This window comes from Drosophila hydei, unplaced genomic scaffold (genome assembly GCF_003285905.1).
Source record: "Drosophila hydei strain 15085-1641.00,03,60 unplaced genomic scaffold, DhydRS2 tig00000060-arrow-pilon, whole genome shotgun sequence".
Lineage (NCBI taxonomy): Eukaryota > Metazoa > Arthropoda > Insecta > Diptera > Drosophilidae > Drosophila > Drosophila hydei.
The window spans coordinates 8,754,674-8,769,433 of record NW_022045656.1 but is presented as its reverse complement, the minus strand read 5'-3'; positions in this window follow the sequence as shown (position 1 = coordinate 8,769,433).

Sequence of the window (14,760 nt, the reverse complement as noted above, 5' to 3'; positions counted from 1 at the left end):
CTCAATAATTTTGCATAAGATTTGGCTCTATTTAAAATAAAATATTCTAACACATATCACACATATCATCTATGTATAAACAAAAAATAAAAATAAAATTAAGTAAGCCACTTAAGCTGTAAGTCCGTTGTGCGTTGTTCACTCATAGATCTGTCTTAAACTTGCCTTCCTATAAGAGCTAACAAATTTACATGCAAATACTTTAGGTCAATTATCAATCTCACTATTTCACTAATTGTATAATGAATTGTTATATATTTTTATTTTTAATTATATTTTTATCAACATATTATTTATTATCTATTTAAAGTTTTATTATCTGGTAAACCTAGAAATTTTTATTTTTGTTATATATTTCAATCAAATATATATTTATTTATATTTATATATATGTAAATATAACTTATATGTAAATATATATATAAAATAAAATTTTACTATTTTTATATATTTAAATAAGGCATATTTATAAAAATTAAATTTTTAATTGAGTATAACATATATTTAATATATATTTTTTTTCCAATGTATATATATCCATTTAATTATTTTTAATATTAATTTATTATTTATATTAAACTTTGTTGTAAACATTTCATTTCTTTATTTTCTTTTTACAGTTTTAATTCATATTTAATTTATTTATGCGTTATGCCCAATTAGACTTACTTTTAAAATGATTTTTTTGCCAGAGATAACAAATCCACTTTTGTATATTTTTTTATAAAATATATTTTTTAGTATATTTCTGCAATTATTCTCATAGCAAATATTGCATTTTACATGCATACATTTAAATACATATTTTCATACATATATATACATACATAAAGCGCAGAAATATATTTAGGGAGAAGCAGCTCTTCCGAATCAGCTTACCACATACACATGCAAATACATGAACATACATGGCCATCAGCAAAAAGACACACATAGTACACGAGTTCTTTGTCAGGGTATTCAATCGTAGTCATCTTTTTCTCTTTGTCTTATATATTCTCAGTTCTTGTTGTATTTATTGTTGTTGCCCCCGAGTTGCTGGCGTGCTAGCAAGTAGTTAAGGTCAGTTCATATATTATGCTTTGCTGGCAAAAGGTGCCATAAGTCTATGAGTGTGTGTCTATAGAAAAAGAGAAAGACAAAGAGAGAGAGAGAGAGAGAGAGAGAATGTAGTAGTTTTTGTCGAGCAGCTCTTATTTATTTTCGCCCTGACTACCGAGTCGGCAACTGTTGCCTACTTTTGTGCGTTGTCTGATGTCTGCCTGCTAATTAAGCGAAATTTTGCGTAATAAGCTTGTCTGTAATTTGCGCTATCTTTTTGCCTTTTGTTTTTGTACAGCAATATTGTTGTTGCTGTTGTAGTAGTTGATGTTGCTTTTGGTTTTGCTTTAGCCCATTGGCTTTGCTTTTGTTGTCGCTGCGGGTCCTGGCCATGACCGTGGCTGTGGCGCTGTCGCTGTCGCTGGCGCTGGCCCTGGCGCCTTTGTGTTGACTTTGTTAACTGTCATCAAGGTGTTCATTGGCTTTGTTATTACGCCTCAATGAATTTTCGGGTATGTGTGTGTCTATCTGCACAAATTGTGCGCCATTCAAGTGATATATGCGTGTAATTTTTCATATGCGCCAGCAGCTCGAGTCGATAGTTTGGGCAAGCTCGGCTGCTAACAGTCGAGAGCCTTCGTAAATCATGTTGAGCCATGAACTAAAGAAACTGATACACACACACGCCCGCACACCCTCATCGGGAGGTCAGCGATGAGAAAATTGAGAGCAAACTTAATGGAGTACATAAATTTATTGTCTTTAATTTGCTTTATCGCAAACGCGCGCTTTAAATTGCAAGCGATTAATCGAATTAGATATGCTCAGCGCTTAATTTATGGCATTCTTTTTTGCTGTGAACTAAATTTAATATTTGTGCATTATTAATCTAGCCAATTTAGTTATATAAATTAATTAAGCTCAATCTGTTGCGTATTTTATATATATTGGGCTGTGCCGCAATTACTTACAGGCTTTCCATCTACGCCCACGCATCGTTTGAGTAGTCAAATTTCAATTGCCCCTGCCACCGAGCTGGGGAAATGTTTAGACTGATATGACGCATTATTAACGCTACGTCAACTTCAGGGCTCGCTTCAATTTTCACAAAATTCACACATACCTAATGGAAGTTTATATATTGTTGTAATTTTTGCACCTGCTGCTCGTGTTTCACTTTTGTTTTTACAACGCCTCTTTATTCTTTTATTCTGGCTAACAGATCTGCCCGGATAATAACAACATTATTCACACAGACACGCACACACGCACACAGCATGGTGGCATTTTAAACACATGTAAACAAACCGTTGAATTAAACCGAAAATTAGCATCGATTAAAGTCAAGAAGCGGTGACACTCCGCCCCTACGCTCTCGCCCCTTGGCCAGGCAATACCTTATCAGTAGCACAAAGCCAACACGCCAACACACACACCCACACACACTCGCACACGTTTATCTTGCGCTGCGGCACTTCATCCCTACGCTTGAAACAAATTTTAACATAATTTAAACATGTGTTGAAGGCGCGCGCACACGCTGCGTATGCTTAATCCCTTTTAATCCGTTTTTAGGCAGCGGCTGCAATGCGCGACGGCGCAACATAACCTCAACAACAAGAGCGAGGACTAACCTAACCTAATCTAACCTGCACAACAGCAACAACAACAACAACAACAACTACAACAAACTGCAGCCACTGATAAGGCAGCCAGCGCCGTCGTCCTTGGCGGGTCCATGGAGGGTGCCAGCATAAATAAATAATAGGCTGTATAAGTAAATGTGCATGTGTGTGGGTTTGTGTGTGTGTTAGTGTGAGTGTTGAGGTGTTTGCAAAACTGCAAAAATATTAGTGCGCTTGAGGGGCTTTAATACAGCTGCTCTTGTTATTAAACAGTTGCGGCCTATAAAGCGAAAGAGAACGAGAAAAGCAGACACGGAGCGGCAGTGGGTGAGTGAGCGAGATGCAGAGATAGTCTTCAAGCAGTTCTTGTAGAGCTTGTAGGGTTGTCTTAGTGCTTTAGGGTTGCTACTACTGCTACTTATCGTATGCAAATGTTTAAAAATGTTTGCGCTCATAAATTCCTGACAAGCTAAGCGTATGAAAAGTGTTGAGACTACACGCCCTCTCTCTCTCTCTCTCTCTCTGACTCACTCGCTCTTTCTCTGTCTCTCTTCAGAGTAATCCATAGGTTGAAGAAAATTTTGAGACTCGGCCTGTCTGCTGCTGTGTCATAAATTCATTAGTGAGTTTTTACGACGCTTGACAGCTATCGAGGCTATTGCGCGTCGCCGTAAGTGCTTTGCTTTTTTATATGGCTCATAAAAATACATAATTTGGCAAAGGTTAATGCCATTACGGTTGACCGCTCGAACGCGTAGTTCTGCCCAAATGTACTCAGATAGACGCAGTCCCATATAATTGTCAAGGAATTGCCTAATTTAGTAACTGTCCTCGCTGCCGACTTCCCTCACTAATAAGCCAGATAAGAAAAAACCTTATGAATAAATCAAATGCGAAGAGCAGCTTAAAATTCAATTAAAAATTCACTTTATATTATAATTATGCTTTATTATATGCACGCCCGAATTGGCTCAGCATTCATTAGCTTACATATTAAATATTGTCCATGGAGCGACTCTGGACTAATTGATTTTATTCCCATTGACTGCGATTCGCAGACAAATAACCTTTTCGTGGAAAAACTCTTTGGAGACATCAACAAATTGAACTTGATTTGGGTTAAATGACCTTCAGAGGGAGCTTTAAGTCACATTTAAACGAAAAGTTTATTTGCTTTTCTTTAGCAAATATATTTTTATTGAATGGATTAATCGATCGATTGCTATCGATTGTGATTTGTAACTAAGTTTAGCAAATTTCTATTGCCGGAAATAATGAAGAATTTCGAGAAAAGTTTTCAATATGAAGTTCATATAGATAATGTTTAGAATAGGCTTAAGAATAATATTTAAAGAATCAATTTAAACATTTTTTTAATTAGTTAAGAAATATTTTAGCTTAAGCTTTTTCGAATATTTAAATAACTGTTTATGTTTTTCTTAATAATTATTATTATATATTATATATAATTACAAAAAGATAAAACAAAAATTGATTATTTACCTAAGCTTGAATAACTGAACAATAACTATATATACTAATACAATAATACTGCTTAAAGCCTTAAGGACTGTAGCTTAAAGTTATGTAAATTGTGCACGCTGCCATGCATTAAACTTTAAGTAAATAATTTACTAAATATATTTTTTATCGCAGCTTGGCTATGCATCGTCTGCTATGCAATTATTGTCCACGCTTTTATCCTTTACACTCAGCTCGTTAGGAATTCTGCTGTCATTCTAAGCAGCTGGAGCGAAGCGCAGGTTAATATATTTTGTTTGTAAAGCTTGAAATTTCCAACTAGATGCAATTATAAAGTGGAGAAGATATGCTTTTAACCTAACAAAGGGTCATAAGAACAAAAGTGTTTAATTAGCATTAGTTGACAAATCAGTTAAGAGTGCAAAAAGTGTTAATCGAAGTTTGCGAAAAGCTTTGAAATTACTACGATTTTACTCCAGTTACTTTGTCTTTAACACATTTTCTATTCAGTTTTAAACAGTTCGATTCAAATGGCATTCCAGTCTCAGTTGCAGCATAAACAGGCGCTGGGCATGGCAGCAGTCGCTCGGTTAGCTGCTGACGGGGCTGGGACTGGGGCGTGGGTTGGTGCTGCCATTCCATGTTTTGCGAGCAGGATATTCATTCAGGATGCGCTTGAGCTTTGCATTTGGTTGCAGCCTTGGCCTGCTTTCAACATGTCCATCTTCAATTGGCCAGAGTTTTGAGCCATTTTTCAGCTTGGCCTTCGGCTGCAGCTGAGCAGCTATAGAGGCTGTACGCGCAGCTTTCTCAGTTTCTCAATTTCTCAGGATTCTTTTTGCATGGAAAATGTAATTTATACAAAATTAATTTACGTCATAAAAGGACTTTTGTGACTAGGCAGGGCCGAGCAGGGCAGGAGCAGCAGTAAATGCTCGGCTGGCTCTGACTGTGAACTGTTGATGTCATAAATGTTGCATGGCACAAACACAAAACACAAGCCACAGACACACAAAGCAGAGAGTGAGAGGGAGAGCGAGAGCAGGAGCAACAAATATGCATCGAAATAAAATAAAATATAAGCCAAAAAGTAGTAAAACCTAAAGCCCTGGCCAAAAGGCCCAAAAGCTGTGCACAATTTATGCATGAACACGCCCCCTTTAGCGCCTCCATGCTGGCAACATTTTGTTGCACTCCCCATAGCCACATGGAGCTGGAGTATGGCGGAGGTGCGGCACGGGTTACTTGCCTATTGTGAATGCAGCTTAGAATTTGTTGCAAATAAAGTGAAATGGCAACGGGCTCTGTTCCCAAAATCCACACAGAGAGAAAGACTTGGCCAAGCCCAGCCAAGCCAGCAGGCAAAGGCTGCAACGGGTATTGGGTAAGGGTAAGAGTTACGGAATAAGTGAGAGAAAAGCCAGCAAGGCAGCAGCTAAGAAAAAACCAAAAAACCAAAAAAAAAAAATTGGCAATTTAACATTTGACGTTTTCTACGAGACTTGTTCAAACAATATACTTGGGAATTTGTTTTAATGCTCAGGCGAGGCAGGAAAGAGCGAGCGCTTGGCGGAGTTGACGGGCGTCTGCCTTAAGCTTCATACGAGCTACAAGGACCACGGCTGAGGGCGAACGAGCGGGTCGTGGCTATAAGGGCAACTGGCAATAATGGCTTTAAATTTTTATTAGATGACGACGCTTATGCGCCTTAGTTGCCTTCTGTGCTGGCCCGGCACGTTGCAGCTGCTTGAATTGTTGAAATGTTGTTGAAAATGCGATACAGCTGTAGTTGCTGTTGTTGCAGTTGGTGCTGCAACACTCGTCAGTACTTGTGACTGTGCACGTGTGTGTGTGTGTGTGTATTAGTCAGGTAAAAATTTGCCAGTTAGCTGCGCAGCACAAACACTTTCATATCAAGCTGCTCATGTAGAAATAAGTATAAGCACTAATTACCAAAAAAAAAGTAATATAAAATAAACACAAACAGGTTGCAAGCTTACTACGTATATAGAAACATGTGGCGTGTAGGCCAAAGCGAAGTGTGAATACACTAATCAAAGGGATTTAGTTGTTGTGTAAGATGAGGATGCTGATGGATTAAATATACATTTAACAGTCAATGATAAATTGCAGTGCATACTAAGGCTACAACAGCGATCTTTGGCTTAAGACTTAAGCTTTTAGATTTGAAATTTTATGAGAGATTATGCAGTTGTCACGATCATAATCTGCTGTAGATGTCGTCAGTATATATAACAATTGTCAGGGCTGGCTGCTGACATATAGTGACATATTCCAGGACATACAGCAAGCTCAACTATATTGAATAACTTTAGCTTAAGTTTAAGCCTTAACGATGTCAGTCTATGAGAGCACTAAATTTGCTAAGAGATTATGTAGCTAATACGATCGATCATGAGCTGTTGAGGCTGTAGATGTGTTATCTGTATATCAATTGTAAAATTTAGCATAAGACAGCTTACATTTCTTTCTTTATAAAGAAATGTAATATAGGTAACAGCACATAAAACAGAAGCCAGTTAATTTACTTAGCTATATCTTTAGTCTGATATATAAAATCAAAAGACCTATACAATATACTCACAAAGACCGAGAGCAAATGCAAATTCTGCTTGCATATATTTCTAAATGGAAGTATACACAATATTAACAACAATTTCCAGCATGCCAAATGAGCAGCATGTGTCTATGCAACACTCTGTGCACGCGTGTGTGTGTGTGTGTGTGTGCTTAGCTAGTTGCCCCAGAGCGTATGCTACACTTTATTTTATGTGGCTGCTGTCGCCTAATTCGCATAATTACGCGCTTATTATTTTTGCAAACGGAGCAGAGTCTCGCTCTGTCCACTGTCCACACACACACACACGTACTCGCAGATAAAAGTATAATTGTATTTGTGCGTAATTGTATTTCGCTTTGCGTGTATCCTGTAATTGTATTATTTGCTTGATTTCATTATTTTCTATGGCAAAACGCAACGCAACGCAACGCATCGCATCGCAACAGCTCAGCGGCCATAATTAACCAAATAAATAAAACAGTCGAAAACTGGCCAACAGATATAACGGCAATATAGCCGAGCCTAAAGGGAAACGGAAGCGCGGCAAACCAACAACTAAAAACAGATAGCCAAACATACACACACACACACACACATGTGTGTATTATTGAGTACCAACCATGCCCCGTGGGTTAGATTTGGGACTTTTGTTCATTGCCAGCCTGACAGCAGCAAATTAAATGGCTGTCATTTCGCATTTTTATACCCTATAAAATTTAAGTGGCAAACCTTGAACAATATCAATTAAATACCTAATGGAAAATGACAAATTAAAAATAAACCAAAATAGTGGTAATCGCATAAATATTGTTCCACTTGATAATCGGATGTGACTATCGCTGTCACAGCAGTCAAATAGCTAATAGGTAATGGCAATGCCAAATTACATCTAACAATTAGTGTGTGGACCAACAAAATTTAATAACCAAACAGCAGACTAAATGAGAATAGATATATTGGGGCACGCGTTCCGAGATGTCAAATGAAATGTTGGACTGCTGTGAAAGACTGGCTGAAAGAAAAGTCGAAGCTGATGACGATGAGGCAGGTAAAGACGGCGGGTGAGAGGGCGTGTGGAGCAGCAGTTTAGTCTTTAAAACAGAGCAGCTTACTAAAATACTAGTTTTTTAATAACAGAATTTAATTAGCATATTTATGTAGCCACAACTATTTCTGCAATAAATTTTTGCAATTCAATAAAAAAAAAGGATAAATTTTAACATTTTCATAATTTCTTTTCGCATGCTATTAATTTAAAAAACTTTAAAGGCTCCATCAGCCTTTACTTTCATGCGATATCAAAGAGCTGTTGGATTTTTTGTTTTTGATAAATTTTCAAGCATATTCATTCACTGCTTCCATCAACACCTTTATTTTTGCCACATTTGCGATTTCTTGAACAGAAATAAAAATTTATTTAAATATTTTAAAGAGGTTTTGGAAGGTAATACCCTTGATGTATGCTGTCTGTAGATAACATACATATTATTTTTCACATTCTTTTTAACAAAATCTTAAGTATATTACAAAAAGGTGTTTTTCCATTTAAAGTTTAAAGAAGAAAAAGTTCATATCTAGCAAACATTTCTAAGCTTCTCTGACTACATTTAAGGTAAAATTCATGGAAGCTGTCATAAGCATCATATCTAGAGCATAAATAATTTTGCGCTTTATTACAATTTTTTGTTAAATAAAAAATGAAGTTTAATGGGAAATTGTTCATCCATAAATTAGCAACGCCTCATTGACATTTGGCCAGATTAATTGATAAGCAGCTGATTATCAGTTTTTATTGCGTATGATAAATTGAAATGGCATTGAAGCAACTCAAGTGCATTGAATTGCATTAAATTATTTAGCAATACGGCAAGCATTATTTATGTATGCATTTTTTATGCATTAAGCAGAAGCTGAAACAGGGCCTCATTTTGGAACTCAACGGGCGTCAAGGAAAGTTAATGAATATTAAAGAAAACACAGTTAAATGAAAGCTTAAAAATTCAGCTTTTTAATAATCTACTGCAACTTTTCAGTGCCAAAACTAACCATCACTTGCAGGGTATTTCGTAGTCCAGGCAATTTGTTGACTACTTTTTTTCCGTTACTTTTTGTGTGTGTTTATGGCGGTTGGTTCATAGTTTGTTTGTTGGATTACTTATTGGCTGTTTTGCAAATTTGGTATTACTGTTTGTCCGCTTGGCTTTGCATTATGAAGTTGTGGGCATAACTAATTGAAAAGTTTTTGTCGCTACGCTTTGCTTGGCTAGCGGATTTACAACCAGCAAACGAACAACTGGCAACTGGCAACTGGCAACTTGCAACATGCTGCAACGACCATTGCATTCATCAGTAATGTTTTTTGTGCGATAAGCTCTTGTTTTACTTATGATTCCGGCAGCAAAAAAAACTGTTTAAACAGCTTAGCGAAGCCAAGAGATTATAATAAGTATGCTCTGTGGGACAATGCTGTGAGCCCGATTCGAAAAATTCTTTTTAACTTAGCAGAAAATTATTATTTTCAACTTTTTGGCTTGCTATGAAGTGCAATTCTAGAGAAAATCTAACTGAATAAATTATTTAAATGAAAAATTATTTTAATTAAAAATCTTTATATTATTTAAATTGTAAGTTCTTTTAAAAAAAACAACTCTCAGCATTTCTAGAATATTTTGAATTTGCATATGCGTATAAAACTAAATATTAGCATTAGTAGTAGTAGTAGTAGTAAAAGTAGTAGTATCATTAGTAGAAGTAGTAGTAGAAGTAGTAGTAGCATTTGTAGTAGTAGTAGTAGAAGAAGTAGTAGTAAAAGTAGTAGTAGTATTCGTAGTAGTAGTAAAAGTAGTAGTATCATTAGTAGTAGTAGCAGCATTAGTAGTAGTAGTAGTAGTAGTAGTAGTAGCATTAGTAGTAGTAGTAGTAGTAGCATTAGTAGTAGTAGTAGAAGTAGAAGTAGTAGTAGCATTAGTAGTAGTAGTAGTAGAAGTAGTAGTAGCATTAGTAGTAGTAGTAGAAGTAGTAGTAGTATTAATAGTAGTACTAGTAAAAGTAGTAGTATCATTAATAGTAGTAGTAGCATTATTAGTAGTAGTAGTAGAAGTATTAGTAGTAGTAGAAGTAGTAGTAACATTAGTAGTAGTGGAAGTAATAGTACTAAAAGTATTAGTAAAAGTCATGGTAGTATTAATAGGAGTAAAGCCCGTAGCCGTACTAGTAGTAGAGGTCACAAAACTACTATTTATATATTATTTTTTATTTATATAGAATTAATAGTAGTAGTAGACGTCATAGTAATGCTAGACCCTAGTAGTAGTACGCTTTCCCTTTAACTTACGCTTACTATCTGCACAAGATAACTTAGTATTTAATTATATATATTATTTGCTTAAAGCTAATACATATATCATTGATTATTGATTTTTGTTGGGAGCCTTCAAACTCCTGTTGGAGCAGCAGCTGTTTCAGCTGTGAGGCGCATGCTGAATTATTATTAGACAAATTGTGTTGTTATTTAATTATGAAGTTTTTCTATAAAATTGATTTGATTGTTTATTAAATGCCTACTCTCAACTTGCAAACTTTAGCTCTGGCTCTGGCTTCCGGTTCCGCCTTTGGGTAGGCGCACACACACACACTGTGGAATTCAATAGCCTTTAATAGGCAGCCTGTTACGTTATGGCCTCATGGCTCACCACCGTCAATAACCACACAAATTACATTTATTTAAGTTCCGTCACATGAAACGTTAACAGCCCTTGGAAACGCACACAGACAACAGAGAGAGAGAGAGGAAGAGAGTGAAAGAGAGTGAGAGCTGCCACCTCATAACTCAGCTTCTGCATGCAACAATTGCCCATCTAATTCACTCAACTGCTCACCTGTCGGCCCTCGCTCCCTCATTTGGTTCATTTCAGTTTTCGGTGTCTCCAATGCTTCCATCGCCTATCGTCAGCCTCGACATCGTCGACGTTGTCTTGGCTGCCGGCGTCTCAGTTAATGTTGTCTGATTTCATTAGCGCAGTTCCACAGACTTTGTCACCATCTACACCTACTGCTACTTCGACTCCTACTCGCCCGCCCCTCTAGTGGGCCAGCCGCAGCGGAACCTAAGCCCAAACACAAACGTAAACGCGCATTGACAGTTTTCGTTGTAGGCCGACCTTAAAGATACACGCGTAATTTATCTCTTCGCGTTTCTCGACTGCTTCGCACGCCAATTAGACGCCCCCACGCGCCCTCTCAGCTCTCCAGAGCCAGAGCCAGAGCCAGAGCCACTAAAGCATTTTACATGAACTTGAATGAGCTTATTATTGGTTTCGCTTTTGTCGATGGCTGTCAATATTATTGATACCCATACTAAGCGTATTTATAAATGTATTTATATATTGCTCTCTTTATAGGCCTGGATTTTTTCCCACCAAGCTAAGCCGCTGTAGCCGAGCGCCCGCTGCCCCTGCTGCACCACCGAACCGCTGCTTGTTGTGGCTAATTTGCTTTTATTATTCGCATTAAATTTTATGCTTATGTTTATGTTACTTATTTTCATTTTTTTTTCTTTCTGTTCTTCTCTAATAAAAGTCGAGAACCGATAGAAATTGAGACATTGTTGCCAGTGCGAATTAGCCGGAAGTGTTTCGTCCTTATCCGCTTCGTTGCTGTGCATTTTAATGGCCAGTTTAGACCAACAGTTGCTGCAGCAACAGCTGCTGCTCGGCTTAACCTGGCCCAAAACGCAATGATTAGAAATTGCCGCCAAGTATAAAGCGTAGCCAAGTAATATTAACATTTTCGACATGTGATGCCCATGCAGTGACATTAGCAAAGGTCGCAAAAGCCGGAAGCAATACAATATATGCTACTTCCACAATGTCCACTCGACCGTAGCTGGCTTAGAACAAATTCAATATAAATGTTGGGTCCATTTGGTATGATTGTGAAATAGATTTGGATAGATTTAGATAGAAAATTATAGATACAGATAGATGTAGATATAGCTAAAGATTGATATAGATATATGTAGATAGATAAATATTAATATAGATAAAACATTATATAAATAAAAATATATCTATAGGTAGACATATATAGATATATATATAGATATAGATGTATATACAAAAGAAAAGTATTGCAATATAAATAGACAACGATTGATCTAAATAGATATACATAAATACATATATATATATTAACACTTTAAATATATATTATTTTGATAATATTTGTGGGCTCATATGTGATTATCACTTTCTTTCAAGTAGATTACCCCGATTATCATTGAAAGTTTAAGGCTCTGCTAAGGTAAAGTAAGGTAAGGTATTGCTAAAGCAATAGGTAAATAATATATTTAAATATTATTTAATATATTTTAATAGAAATTTATTTTTTATCTATATATATATATATATTTAAATATTTATTAAATATCTCTTATTAAATTAATAACAATTGGCATTTGAACAATATATTTAATAGCATCATTAACACACCAACAAATGAAGCTTATCACCAAATATTTTGCAGTTTGTATACAAATTGAATTTCAAAGATTGGACATATCACGTAACACAGCTGGATAGGTATTACTGATTGAAACCCGAGTACAAACGATTTAAATATGCAATAATTGCTGATTTCAATATCCGGCTTAATCGAACTTAACGCGTAAGCCGTGTGATCAGAAGCAGCCCTATTAGTGTCGTTTGCTTTCAGTGCAATTATTAATTAAATATATTTTATTCCCGTTATGTGTTACACTGTTGTGCGCTGACGACCTGCATGTCTTGTATGAAATGCCAATGGCAACTTCATTTCATGCAAAGTGAGTTTTAGGTTTCGTATTGACTTTTCGAGCTTTTATCATCGCTTTTCAGCTGGAAGAGCTATTTAACGTATGGTCCTAACCCACCTTAATTAAAATCTCGCTGGCTGGTAAATTTCAATTATATTGTGTGACCTATCAGAGGAACAACAGTAAACAAGCCAGCAAGCACGCCCCCAAAGCCAACCTGATTCGCCCCCATGCAACGAGCTGGCTAGGGCCCTCGCTCCCGGCCCAGTCGACGTTCGCTTGTTTGTTATAAAATTCGCATATAGGTAAAGGTCTCAACGTCGCCCCACTGTCCCATCCCCATGCCCCGCATCCCGCAAGCGCAACACATATGTGTCATAAAAACAGGCAGCGCATAACTCTGCCCCACATCCAGACCAGACTCGACTACCAACAGCAGCAGCAACAGCAGCAGCACTCTCCCGTTTGCTCGCTGTTGTTTTGTTTTTTATGCCACACCTCGATGCAAATCATTGCCACATCTGACGCACATGTGGCACGTAACAGACACAGAGACATGCTTCCGTACATCGCCTGCCAGCGACGCCGTCGCCGTCGTTGCAGGATTTGTCTGTTTTGTGATTGTCGTCGACGGCGGCTGTTGCCTGGCCCATCCCCCCCCCCCTACCCCTGCCCCCTCTCTGCCTCCTGCTCCTCCTCCGCCTCATGCTCTATCGTCTGCTGTGACATTCTGTAGGCGCTATGGCGTGCGAAATTGTAAATTTTTGTGTCTCCCGCTACTCCGGCTTCAGCCCTCAGCTCCTACTCCAGCTGTTGCCGTCCATGTTTTGCTTTGTTGTTTTTGTGTTTTTGGGCATATGCATTATTAAGAATATACTCAGCTGTCAACAAGTCAGCGTCTGGTGCACGGCACAGGCTCTGTTTTCGCTCAGACTGCGTGTGTCTGGACTTTGATTGGCCCCCGCCAAAACATTTGAATTTTCGTTGCCTCTTTGCAGTGCGCTCTGTTACGGCTGGGCTTATGCTGCTCGCTTAGTTTAATTCCCAGTTACTTTTGAAGTTGGCAAATGTTGATGAAATTCGTTACAGCCTCTTTCTCCGGATTGCCCACGTGGAACAACTGCTGCTTTAATGTCCCTAACTGACCCTGTTTCCCGTTGGTTGGTGCTAATGATCGCAGTTATTGAACTCGCTCCCTAGTCTAGCCGTGGCCCTAACTGGCCCGTCGATGAATCATGAGTACGTGCCGAAAGTTTCACTTTGGGTTTTTCGCTTTTCGGCTTTTCGCTGCATGAGCTGAAAAAAGTTGACTCTGCTTGACCTGCACCAATAGCGCGCGCCTTTTTCGAGTTGTGCTTAAAAATTTATTTCATATTTCTGCTGACAACACGAGGGGACAGCAGGCGGGCTGCTGCTGGTGCTGCTGCTGCTGCCACAGGAAGCTGCAGCTGAGCTGGCCGCTTTGCTATTTACTTTTCATTTATTTGAAAAAAAAGAAAAAAGATGGAAAAAAAAAGCACCGCTGCTGCAGTTACATAGACCTGCCTCCTGCCACGCCCCGCCAACATTTTGGCTCGTCACTTTTGCTCATTGGACACGTGTTCACAAATATTTGTGCTACGTGGCTGCACACCTTTTCGTATTCCCACTCCCCACTCATTTGTGCCTTTGTGTACCCTAGACTCTTTAATCCTGCAAAGGGTATACAATTTCTAATGGCCAATTACATCGCTTCCAAACAAGTGCCTTCTAAACCTCGATTAAAAAACAAAAATAGCTGACTTTTTTCGTAAAAATAGACTTCACTGCATTTAGAGTAGAGTGGATAAATGGATAAATGGAAAATAGTTTGTCGTTATGAAAAGAAAAAATAAAAGTGACTAAAGTGAAACTGCATGAAAACATTAAAAGTGCGAAATATGGAAATTTTAGCATCTGTGCATATTTCATAAATTTGAAATATTTAAATAATTAATATTTAATTAATTAAATAACCTGTTTAGAGCTGGAATTTCAGTTTGCATTATATCATGCTGAAATAATGGGAATCGGGTTGAGATACTAATAAGTTCATCAACAGATCAACTCAAACTCTCAAAGTTAAAGAGGATAGGAACAGAAATGGCTCCTCCTGAAGTCCAAACTCTTTTCAGTTCCCTGAAATGAAAACTATTACATAAATTTAAGCTTTATCTCAAAATTTAGTATAGCATAGAAGAGGAAACAAGCCCTTGAAGTAC